At 37.4% G+C, this 13,726-nt stretch overlaps 1 long non-coding RNA gene across 1 annotated transcript in view; it reads left to right on the top strand.

Moving 5' to 3' along the window:
- Positions 1-397: 397 nt before the first annotated feature.
- The window catches only part of LOC118766609, a 19,802-nt gene continuing 6,473 nt past the window's right edge, over positions 398-13,726 (top strand). Inside the window, exons 1-2 of the long non-coding RNA XR_005002549.1 lie at positions 398-471; positions 9,767-9,773. This is a non-coding gene — a long non-coding RNA (uncharacterized LOC118766609). The remainder of the gene's footprint in view (positions 472-9,766; positions 9,774-13,726) is intronic.

Raw genomic sequence — 13,726 nt, 5'->3', positions numbered from 1 at the left:
GGTTTTTCCTTCAGGCGCATAGATGAGTAAGTTGTCTGGCTGGCCAACTCTGGAACAACTGACGTAGAACTGTTCAAGTACAACGTTCGAAGGTCTAATCCGACAACTTTCAGTGATTGACCTTGTGCTTTGCTAATTGTCATGGCGAAGCTGAATTTGAGAGGGAACTGAAGTCTCTGCATAGGGTAGGAGCAGTCTGTTGGGGTTAGCGGAATTTTCGGAATGAAAACGATATCGTTTTTGCCTTGTACCGTGATAATTTGGGATTTGATGACGTGGTCCATCATTGTGTTTGACCACAAGGCAAGTTCTGTTGCTTGTAGTGTAGGGGCATTTAGATTGCGTAGGAGGATTACAGGGCAACCGATTTTAAGTGAAGTTCATAGGGAGGGAGTCCTGCAGGATGTTGGGAGTTGAGAAATTGTGTTGGAAAGTGTGTAACCTGATCGAGGTCAGTAACGGTGTCAACTGGTCTGTAACAACATTCTTCAGAAGGTACCTGACTCAGTAAGTCGTAGTTAAGAATGTTGACAGCTGCAGTTGTAGGGGCAAGAACGGCCCTGTTGAAACGCCAAGCTGGTTCTATGTATTCCGTTGTTAGATTTGGGTAAACGGGATGAAGACAATGTGGCCAGTGGCAGTAGTGTGAATGTATCCATTGTTGTCGGACGTAATTTGTCCATTGCCGATCTTAAGGAGCATTTCCGAAAACTGGGTTGTAGACTGACCAGTCTGTAGGCGTCATCCCATGTTGATGGTGAGTTGTTTCAATTGGACATGCAATCAAAGGAGGGACTTTTAAAGGCAGGTATTAAGTTTATGAGCAGTGTTCCTTTGGGTTTAATAGGCAGAGTGTGTCGCACCTCCAAGAATGTTGTTCGATCTAAGGTCTCTCATTGTGGTGTAAAGTGCTTGTAGGGAACATTTATGGGGCATAGTTGCTTCATCCCAAACAATGAGTTTGCACTTTTTCAAAATTATCGCTTCGTCCGAGGAATGCATTATGTGGCACGTTGGGTTTTCTTGATGTGTTACGTTGAAAGGCAATTTGAAGGTAGAGTCTGCTGTTCATCTGCTGTCGAGAAGAGTCGAGGCTATTTCTGAGGTAGCAACAACAATAGAAAGGTCACCATTACGCCACAACTTCGCAAGAAGAAGATTCAGGGGGAATGTTTTTCCAGTTGCACCGGGTGCGTCGAAGAAGATGATTCCGCCAGTGTGTGTGTAGATGTTTCTGAGGACAAAATTGCATACGTCAGCTTTGATCGGAATTCAGAAGAGTCTTGTCAGCAATGTACTGGTTGCGTTTGTAGATGTTGTAGGATGTTTCTCTGTGGATAAGGCGATTAGGACAGGCGTCTTCATTTCTGTCTGGAGTGTTGAGAGAGTAAGCGTCCAATCGTTGATCTCCACTTGCCATAACCAAGTCTTTCAAGAGAAGAAGCCCGCCGTTGTAATTGGCATGGGTAGTGGGAGGGTGATCGCTCTACCTACTATGAAAAGATGCTTTCGTCTTGTCCAGTAGGTGTAGCGTTACTCATTATGTTCACTTAAAGCAACGATTATCCATATTGTTTATTTACGTACTATGCAAAAGTGTTTAAGAGATACAAATATAAGAGAGACAATCAATTTCTGAATATTACTTCGCAAAGAGTTACCTCTCTTGTCCAGATTAGACACAAATCCCAGGAATGGAACTTTTTCTTAAACCTGAAGCCCCATAACACCATATTACGCCATAAGTGAATAATCTGAAGAGTAGTACCATCTCTAGAACATAAATGATGTATATGCCAAGTGTGAACGAAATCGAATGAAAAATATTGATTTTAATGGGAGTTCAACTAAATGGCCTGTCACACACGCATGTAGAGACATGTACGGTGGTGGGGCGATAGAATGGTTGTATACTGTCAATCTAACAAGAACGTGACAGTAGGGGGTATACCACCGCTGTATAGCCCTAGGAAGCATCGAACGCCTCCTGATGGCCTTGACACATTTTTCCCTGTGTCCTTATATACATTTACGAAGGGGAGACAAACACCCCCGGCTGCCGGAACTGCATCTAGGGACACGTGTTTCAGGATCGTTGTCCTTCATCGGCCTAGAGTAGCAGACACCGGTCAGCCGGTGATATTTGCCTCGACTTCGCAATTGTATATATCTATATTCAGTGAAGTCTATTCACTGATTATCAAAATAAGAAATATTGAATTTCTAAATCTCTCGTAGAGACATGTACGGTGGTGGGGCGATAGAATGGTTGTATACTGTCAATCTAACAAGAACGTGACAGTAGGGGGTACACCACCGCTGTATAGCCCTAGGAAGCATCGAACGCCTCCTGATGGCCTTGACACATTTTTCCCTGTGTCCTTTTTGTATATATATACATAATTACACACACACACACACCACACACACATATATATATATATATATATATATGAATAATGTCGGAAAACGAATTTCTAAATCGATCAGGTACACACCCTTTAGCATTACATGCATTTTAATATGGAGAATATATACCGGGTATACCAGCATATCGTACAGTGAGATCATGATTATGATATATTTATATATAAATATACAAAATATATAATAATAGAAATTAATAATAGTTCAGTTATTGGGATTTCAATCAATAGATTCGTGGGTATTCCATTTCAGATAATGCAAAAATAACATAACGACTATTTATGATGGAAAACTCGTGGTATTTATATGCACATCAAGAAATAATACTTGAGGATAAAACCAGTACACTAGCAGGGTATAAAATATACTACCTCAATTAGCCCTTACTTGAGTTAAAATTATCCTTAGAAAGGAACTTTCTCTACTGGAAGATCAGAATATATGTAATCATTAGATTTATAGTCATGATGGGGCATGCAGGTATGATAGGATGTATATCATTTTCATGTGGGCAAGGATTAAAATTAATTAGTCCATTATTACTTACGTAAATATCAAATATTAATATAATATATTTATGAAATATATTAAAAAATTAAAGATTAAAAAGCAAATTATAAACGTATAACTTATCTTAAAAGAACTGTATAACTATTTAACGATCTACATATCTCGTTGGCTAAGTTATAATCTAATAATGAAATACATATCTTCAATAACTAAATAATATATATATACGACGGGCTTCTTTCGAAAGGCGCTCCCAGAGTATATAAAACATAGGCTGAAATACTAATAAGGTATGTATACTAAAATCGTGAAGCATGTTACGTAATAACAGGCTAATCAGGTATGAGATAATAATTCAAAGTAAATAACTCTAAAAAGGCCTTTTGTGCGTTCCCAGAGAATATTACCCTCAGGAGCGCTAGTGTTGCTATATTCCTGAATAAGTCATTAACCGAAATAAGCATATATATATGAGTGTATGTGTGTGTATGTGTGTGTGTGTAAGCCTCTAAGCTTTCATAAGTCAGGAAATATACACTCGTATATCCCAGTAGAGTAGCTATATTAGTCAAAGTGTGGAGTATTATATATACATTACGGCCGATCTTACCCATCGGTTTCGCACTAGGGATTCGATGGAGTGTTAGGTAACAATCAGATTATGTAACCATGCGCTCATCAGAGGTAGCCGATATAGAATGAAATATGGCGACTGCTCTCTATTGTTAGAGGTGAATAGATACATCCGGTTTGTGGTTGCTGTGAAAAGGTGTTGAAGCGAATTGAGCAGGGGATTAAATTACGTCCCTTGGTACCAAAACAAGTTTTTAAGGTTGGTGTTCATGTGGAAATGGAATGTGTATAACCTTTGTGGGTGGTGTTGGCACACACAGCTGTGTTCGTTTGTGTGCTTCCTTATTATGTTTTGCTTAAATTCGTGGTGGCCGCAGTGCTGGGGCGAGTGGGTGGCCGCCGTGCTGGGGCGTGTGTTTGTTGGTAGGTGCATTTGTGTATCTTCTGGTCAAACACTGTTGGATTCCCAGGTATTAGTGAAGGGTTGAAGTTGAGTAAATGATTATTATAGTCATGATGGGGCATGAAGGTATGATAGGATGTATATCATTTTCATGTGGGCAAGTATTAAAATTTTCAGTTCTGCTATTCTCAGCCAGGCATAATCTGCACTTTCTGCTGCTATTGAATAACACACACACACACACACTGCTGCGAGAATGACACACACTGCTGCGAGAATGACACACACTGCACTTCCAGCTGCTATTGAAGTACTCTTTACATTTCTCTAGAATCTCCCACTTTATGTTGTACTCGGTGGCACTATTTTTCAATGGCCATACGTGTTTGGGTAGGGTTGTGGCATTACATATCTCCTGAATGTTGAAAGAGGACTTGTGGTTGCTATAGCGGGTTCTGAAGGGGCTTTTAGTTTCTCCCACGTACTTTCGCACGTTTGGTTGCCCATTTGGTTCTACTATTGTTACATCTGCCTCGTGTTAAAGTAGCCGTTCAGTGGATATGTTGTGTTACCCCTACATGAGATTTCTGCCTCTGTCTCGGGTGTGGGCCGTCCTACTAAAATATTTTTTAAATAAGGAGAACAACTATAGGCGTAAAAGTGGCTGTGAGATAAGTAGATTGCTTACGAATCACATAGTTCCGGGTTCAGTCCCACTGCGTGGCACCTTGGGCAAGTGTCTTCTACTATAGCCTCAGGCCGACCAAAGCCTTGTGAGTGGATTTGGTAGACAGAAACTGAAAGAAGCCCATCGTATATATGTATATGTATATATGTATATGTATATATATATATGTATATATATATATATTATATATATATATATATATAATATATATATATATATATATATATATATATATATATATTATATATATATATATGTATATATATATATGTGTATATATATATGTATGTGTGTGTGTGTTTGTCCCCCTAACATTGCCTGACAACCGATGCTGGTGTGTTTACGTCCCCGTCACTTAGCGGTTCGGCAAAAGAGACCGATAGAATAAGTACTGGGCTTAGAAAGAATAAGTTCCGGGGTCGATTTGCTCGACTAAAGGTGGTGCTCCAGCATGGCCGCAGTCAAATGACTGAAACAAGTAAAAGAGTAAAAGAGTATATATATATATTATATATATATATATATATATATATATATATATATATATATATATATATATGTATGTATATATATATATATGTATGTATATGTATATATGTATATATGTATATATGTATGTATATATATATATATATATATATATATATATATATATAATATATATATATATATATATATATATACTAGCAGAATTGCCCGGCGTTGCTCGGGGCTGAATTGCTTGAAAGTACTGTTAATGATTGCACTGAATTATGATGATTATTCAGGCAAATATTGATATAAGTTTACGGCGAATGAATGTATTTGTAAGTGTATAGAAAGCCGTGTAAAGGGGTTCCTACCCCCTCGTAGAATGGTGTAAAAATTGAATGCGAGGTTGCCTTGAAAAGAGCCATGTTATTGTTCTCTTAATTGTAAGATCTGATAGTCGTGGAAGGCGGTGTAAAGCGTTCGCAGGTGAATAGGGTCTCTTAGTTTTCCACGAACGGCAGCGGATGTGCTGTTACAAAACTTCATGCTGTGTTAAAAGAGAATGGATGCCCTATGTAGGCAAGAGGGGAATGAAGCATGGGTAAGTAAATATGGGTAATTTATAGAACAATAGCATCTACTCACCATATGTCAGACCGGCAAGACTGTAGTGGTGTTGAATAGATAAATCACAACACAGTGGTGGAGATGTTTTCATTGATGGGCGTTATGATTAAATGTGTTGTTGTATAAAATGATCTGTTGCTTAGTTTCCAAAGTGTATGTTGCGATCGTGTTGTCGCTTATGTAAACTTTAACAGTGAGAGTGTAGATGTAGGGGGTAGATGTGTCATGTACGTTGGATATAGAAGATGAGGCTGGTGTTTTGATGATGAATGGATAGAAATAGAGGTGAGCGAAGGACAGGTGTTGGTTAAGTGTGAATTAATGTCATGAAACGCCTAAAAATGTAAATGCCATCATAAAAGAGAGTCGTATGTAAGTGAAATACTAACGTGTTCGAAAATGATGAAACGTAGTAATCCTATAAAACCTCCTTGTACACAATGTTTTTTTTTGTTTTTCGTTGTGGAACGAATGCGAAAGCACCAGTGTTGCTGCCGACACGCGAGCAGGCAACATAAAGCTGACCATGAGAGAAATATGGCTCTCCCAAATGTATTCCCGCCACAGACAGTGTTTGACCCTGCGCTTTGTTAATTGACATTGCGAAACATGGCCTTACTGGGAACTGGGACCTCCGAAATATGAAAGGTAGGTTTGCTCCTGATGGGAAAAGATGCATCCTAGGTATGAGCACAACGTTGCCTCGACCGCACCCTGTGATAATGGTGGCCTCAATCAGATTGGGAGATAAGGACTTAACGATCAAACGTGTGCCATTGCATTGTTTTGGGGGAACCAAATTTCTAATGAGCATTATAGGGGAACCAACTTTAAGTTTGAGAATGTGTGGTGGTTGTCCAGGGGCTCAAAGGAATTGAGTACCTCTATAGGATAGTTGATGACGTCCTCTGGGTCAGGAGTTGTATCGATAGACTTATATGCATAGACATCCCCAGCAATGAGTTTTAGCATTTCATCATTAATATGGTAAACAGTTTTATTCCTCGGGGCCAGAATAGCCCTTTGGCCAATCCAATCCATATTCTGATAATTAGCTTGTAGATCTGGGAACACTGCATCTCTGAGATCAGAAGGCGTTTTAACAATGGTACAAATGGAATCGATGGCAATATTATCATTTTCATCCCCTGGTATTTTGCCTTCGTCAAGTGCAAGGAGGGTGTGAGAAAATGCTGCTGATGTGATATCACGTCGCATATGAGCACGCATATTGGTGTGAAGTTTGAGAGTCTTCACCAGTGGCCACAATGTGGATGACTTAAGACACGCACTTACTGCATCAGCTCTAGTCCCTTTGGAAATAACGGGAAGTGTTTGTCGGAAATCCCCTGAAAGAAGAAGTGTTATGCCTCCCATGGGAGCTGAAGAGTGTTTGATGTCTCTGAGAGATCTATCTAGTGCCTCAAGAGCACCTCTGTGGGCCATCGTGCATTCATCCCAAACGATAAGCTTGAATTGTCTGAAGACTTCTGCCTGATCGGAGCTGTTACTGATGTTGCAAGTTGGTGTCTCAGTCTTCGCTAAGTCAAGCGGGAGCTTGAAGGTGGAGTAAGCTTTCCTGCCGCCTGGCAACAAAGTAACCGCAATTCCAGGTGATGCCACAGCTAGGGCAATGCCTTGTGTTCGCCTAATCTCAGCCAATATTAATTTGTTGACAAAAGTTTTCCCAGTGCCCCCAGGAGCGTCCAGGAAAAAAAAATCCCCCCAGCTTTGGCCCGGACTGAATTAACAACGGAGTTGTAAGCGAACTTCTGTTCTGGAAGGAGCTTTGGCTCATTGTCGGCAAGCTCGTCAACATTAAATCATGTCTCACGCAGCAAATGTGAAGACAGAGTGTTTGTGCCTTCCCGGTTTGTTGAAGGTAGGCCATAGACCGGCAAGGCACTACCGCCCATATCAAGTACAGTATCTTCGAACGTAATTTGTTACCACACAGCCACACCTGCCCCTATGTATGTGTGTGTGTGTGCGTATGTGTGTATGGGTAGATATATTATGCATGTATATATGTGTATATATATATGTGTACATATTACATGTACATCTATATATATACATCTACACATAAAATACAAAATACAAAGGTATATCTTGATATCGCTAGTGATAACAATACTCAAAATATATACCAGACTGGAATTGCAATTCCGTCTCTTGCAATTTCGATCAATTGGATCTTGTCCTCCCTCTTGTATAGAAGTGTACGGCTGCAGCGAAATTCATTTTTGGACTTTCTTCTATCGAAGGCATTTTAACAAAAATGCTTCCGTAAAGACGGTGAAAATATTGTCAATTTCCCCAAACAGGGACACAATTCAATTTTTAAACAATAACCAAAGCCCCTTCTCCGAAAGGGGGAGGGTTACGGTTTACAATTATTTAACAAATGCAACACAACAACGTTTCCCTGACGAGGAACCAACAAACGTGATTACAATAGTCAAACAGTAATAATAATAACAACAAACCTTTTAATTTATCCCCATTTATGTGAAACCACTTATTCAAGTTCAAGTCATTGATGCAATTTTATACGTATTGCTAATACACACACATAATAAGGGTGAAAAATTGAATATTAATTTGATTAATATGAATTAAAAAACAGTGGTGTAGCATATTAGACCATAGCGGATCTTCCTCTAGCAAAATGGATGACCAGTATTAATGGCTCATCCCTGTTATATAATGCTTTCACTTTGATAGTTTCACACTTGCAAAATATTGAGTTTTCTCGAATTTTTGCTTAATTGGGGGTCAAATTAAAAAAAAAACTTTTTATGCCATGACCCAATCGAATCTACTTGGAAAAATCATAGGTAAATTCCAATTGAAGAAATTCTATATTGTAGAATTGTATTAAAAAGAAACATGGGAACAGGCAGAGAAAATCTGCCTTTTATCATAAGATTATCATAAGATATATATATATATATATATACACTACGGGTTTCTTTCAGTCTACCAAATCCACTTATAAGATTTTGGTTCACCCGAGTATTAAAACACTTGTCCAAGGTGCTGAACTCGAAACAATGTGGTTGGGAAACAAACTTCTTACAACACAGCTGCGTCTGTGCCTATATATACATACAGATATACATACATGTACATAATATACCTATATAAACACATAAAGTATATAAATTAAATATAGAGATATTCAATTGACAATCTAATAATTTCTTTATATTACAATATTACATTAAATCCTATGAATATAATATATAACGTAACAACGTAACATAATAGTATATAGCATAAATAATTATAAAAACCTTAACAGGTCAATATATTGTTTCGACTTTTTCACTGATATACATAAACACAGTTCCATTATATATATATATATATATATATATATATATAATATATATATATATATATATATATATATATATATATATATAGTCACTTCAGGGTCTTGACTTTAGAAATTCCGTGTGAAAGAAAAGCTGGATTGTAAAAATTAATTCAAATATCTGTGTGATGAGCGTGAGCGTTAACAATTCAATCTTACATCAATTACAATTAAAAAACAACAAAAACACTCTAACGGACGATACAGTCAAGTAAGTGCAATCAACGACCATCGAAATTCACTTCATAACATTTCAAACACATCCCAATTGAAACCCTTTCATTGGATGGGAATTGGATGTTTAACACACCTCTTTGAAGGATTTCTTTTCCTCAGTTTGTTACTTTAGGAGTGGCTGTGTGGTAAGTAGCTTACTTACCAACCACATGGTTCCGGGTTCAGTTCCACTGTGTGGCACCTTGGGCTTGTGTCGTCTACTATAGCATCGGGCCGACCAAATCCTTGTGAGTGGATTTAGTAGACAGAAACTGAAAGAAGCCCGTCGTATATATATACATATATACATATGTATGTATGTATGTATGTATGTATGTATGTATGTATGTATGTATGTATGTATGTATGTATGTATGTATCTGTTTATCTCCCCACCATCGCTTGAACACCGATGCTTACAAAACATAATAACAGGGATCGATTTGTTCGACTAAAGGCGACGCTCCAGCATGGCTGTAGTCAAATGACTGAAACAAGTAAAAGAACTTCGTGTATTTCCAATCAGTTTATTCATACTGCTACTAACTAGTCGAATTCAACTGATATCGGAGAAAAATTGATCTTCGAACAATTTCATACTTATATACCCTGAAGAGATCGAACAAATAATGCATAAATTGCTGCATGTAAATATGCAACAATATGCAGTTAATGCGATCGAAACACGTATCAGACTATTATTATGAATAAACTAACTGGAAATAAAGTCTTCGTTTTCCCTATTATCAATATTATCAATATTTTACTTTACACTCTAAGTAGCCAAGAAATAAACTGCCACATCGGATGGGAGTTAAAGGAAGGAATCAGCCTTGGCATTTAACAGAAATTCGGTGTCTGCCTGGATATTATATTCCTCCTCTTACTATATATATATATATATATATGCATGTATGTATGTATGTATGTATGTATGTATGTATGTATGTATGTATGTATGTATGTATGTATATACACTCACACTCGCACACGCACGCACACACACATACACACAAACACACACACACAAACACATGCACACACACACACACACATATATATACATGTATGTACAAACAGCAGTGTGTGTGTGTGCATATTTGTATATGTATATATGTATTTAAAGGCTCATACACGCAAGTACGCTCAGAGGTACACACATATTAGCACATCTGAATATTTGCGTGCGTGTGTGTGTATGTACGAGTGTGTTTGTATCTTTGTGTGTGTATACATGTGCATTGAGAATCTTCAGGACATGAGCCAAAGCGTGTTAAATTCAAACTTTGGGCCAGCCATGCATGATAATATATTATCCAATTGCCGTATTCCGTTAATAGGTAGAGAAATGGTAGAGGTCTTTTGGCATCCGACCAAAACGACATTATCGAGGTAAAGCAATACAGGAGGAGAAGAAAAAAAATATGATAAAGAGAGCTTCGCTTGGCCAAACGAAGCCGCTGTTTTTTCACAGAAGCAATTTCAAGTTTGTTATCAAAATAACATTGAAATGGCAGCTAAAATAACATTTATTATTAATGCCTTGTGACCATATAACGAATGATGACTGGTAAGAAGGAATGATCGCTGACAGATGGAGTGAGGGTGAAAGCAACGCGAAAAGGCAGAAATATGAAAAGATGTAAACGAGACGTGAATAGGAAAAAGTGAACAAATAGATAAATAAAATAGTAGAAGAGTTGAAAAGAAAGAAATAATCAAGAAACGTATAAATACATACATGAATACATGCGTATATATACGTGTGTGTGTGTGTGTGTGTGTGTGTGTGTGTGTGCGTGCGCGCGCGCGTGCGTGCGTATGTGTACGTGTATATGTGAGTGCAAATAAATAAATACATGAATGTAATTGATACGATTGTACTGAAGAACTTTAGAGTGAGAGAACTCTCTCTCTCGCACGCACACACACACGCAAAATACATACCGTGTTTACATACAGAATCTGACATATTTTCTCCATCACACACGCGCACACAACTGTATACGGATATAGCTACATGCATATATATATATATACATGTATGTGTGTAAATGTATTGCGTGTGCGCGCGCGTGATAACGTATCATATTTCTTTTCACTTATTTACACAAATTTTCAATTTGATTCATTCCGTACACTTCTATTTGACATAATATTGTGCCTTAAACATCATGAATGATAATTGTGGAAAACCGAATAGTAACAGAGAATAAGAATGTAAATATGTGTCTTTATTCCTGCATTCTTTTGTCCAGTCAGTCATTATATGAAGCAGGGATCAAACCTCTACATGCAAAGCAGAAGGATTTCATGGCTTTAGTCGGTCACACCAGCTTGAGTTCATATTTTAGTCAAGTTCTTATTGAAGAATTTCTAGGTGTCCATTCATTAAGCCATGGGATTTAATGTATTATAACAATACCGGTGTTTAGATCAGCGTAATCATAAACATAGGCATAAACACACACACACACACGCATGCACACGCACACACACAAGCAAATGTACTCATACACATTTCCTCTCACGCATCCGTAAAGATATTTATCAGTCTTTCTATATATGTATTTATATATAAGTATGCTTAAGGGTGAGTGTGTGTGTGCGTGTGTGTGTGTGTGTATGTGTGTGTGTGTGTGTGTGTGTGTGTGTGTGTGTGTGTGTGTGTGTGTGTTTGTGTGTGTGTGTGTTTGTGTGTGTGTGTGATGAAGATGACGATATCAGTGTAGCATAAATTCAATATTGGTTACAATTCTTTCAGTAAAATTCGGTTTGAATCACATTACAGATAAATAATTACGGATGCTAAATTTCACAAAACTTGTATAGAATTAAACATGGTTGAAACAGTGAGGGACAGTATCACTTTGAACGCTTACCCAAGTCAGCTATCTACATTATCAGTATATATTCAGAGAAATCAAAATAACAAATATAATAATAATAATAATAATATAATAATAATAATAATAATAATAATATAATAATAATAATAATAATAATAGCAATAATAATAATAATAATAATAATAATAATAATAAATAATAATAATAATAATAATAATAATGATAATGATAATGATAATAATAATAATAATAATAATAATAATAATAATAATAATAATAATAATAATAATAATAATAATTAATGCCCTGATACAGTACCATAAATGCTCTGATGCAGTACCAGACAGTGGCACACATGGTTTCTGATCTTAACTGATTGAAAGTGTTATCATGTACATTGTTTTGTCATGGTATGAAAGATGGGCTACAGCAAATATTCTGCTCAATACCACAGATTTGCGTGTCAGTTGATTGACCTTAACCAGTTGAGCATGTCCCTTAGTGGCTGACGATAAGTGCATCTCTGATCACGAGCAGAAGTAGTGGGGGAGCATCATAGCCGTGTGTTAAAAGGAATTCTTAGAGGTTTGGATAATTCACTTTTGGAAACATGGGTGGTTCGTTCAACATCCTTAAAGAATCCTTATTCAGGGACCTTTTGAGCGGGATGGGTTACTCGACCAGAAGAAAATTCTAACTGGTCCCGACCTGCGAGGTCATGCGCTGTTTATCTTGATATGAGATCTCCATGTCGTGCACATATGGTTGTGTTGCATGTGCCTGGTGTACCCTTATCGGACGGGTAGTCATGATGGATATACTGGGCTTCGTATATTTTACACTAGTGTCACTTTGATGGCATGCACTGCTCTCTCAATAATAATAATAATAATAATAATAATAATAATAATAATAATAATAATAATAATAATAATAATAATAATAATAATAATAATATAATAATAATATAACAAAAGACAGTAAGTGCTAATAATAATAATGATCCTTTCTAGTATAGGCACAAGGCCTGAAATTTGGGGGTAGGCTACTAGTCGATTACATCACCTCAGTGCTCAACTGGTACTCATTTTATTGACCCTGAAATGATGAAAAGCAAAGGCAACCACGAAAGGATGAAAGGTAAAGTCAACCCCAATGGCATTTGAACTCAGAACGTTAAGGGGGAGAAAATGCTGCTCGGCATTTTGCCCGGCGTGCTAACGGTTCTGCCGTCTAGCCGCCTTATCGCTACTACTAATAATAATCTTTTTTTATTGGCCAAAAGGGTCGAACGGAAAAAGGATAATACAAGATAAGGGACAAGTGGGCTTAACATAAAATATTGTGTATAAAATAAAAGAAGAATTAATAACAAAAATTCAGCAACAAAATTCCCCAAAAGCTGAGAGTTTCACTCAGGGACAACCGAGGAACACTACTCATCCTGGTTACCCAGATCGCTAAGGGCACCTGAACAGGTGTCTTTCTTATTCTCAACCGCCTCTGGTTTGCAAGTGTAAGTTGATAGTAGGCCTATTCACGCGGTTCATCCCCGCTGCATTCACCCACATTTCAGTAAA

The sequence above is a fragment of the Octopus sinensis genome, linkage group LG16 (genome assembly GCF_006345805.1).
Source record: "Octopus sinensis linkage group LG16, ASM634580v1, whole genome shotgun sequence".
In the NCBI taxonomy this organism is placed as follows: domain Eukaryota; kingdom Metazoa; phylum Mollusca; class Cephalopoda; order Octopoda; family Octopodidae; genus Octopus; species Octopus sinensis.
The sequence above is the reverse complement of the archived record's forward strand: the minus strand, read 5'-3'. Positions and strand labels throughout refer to the sequence as shown.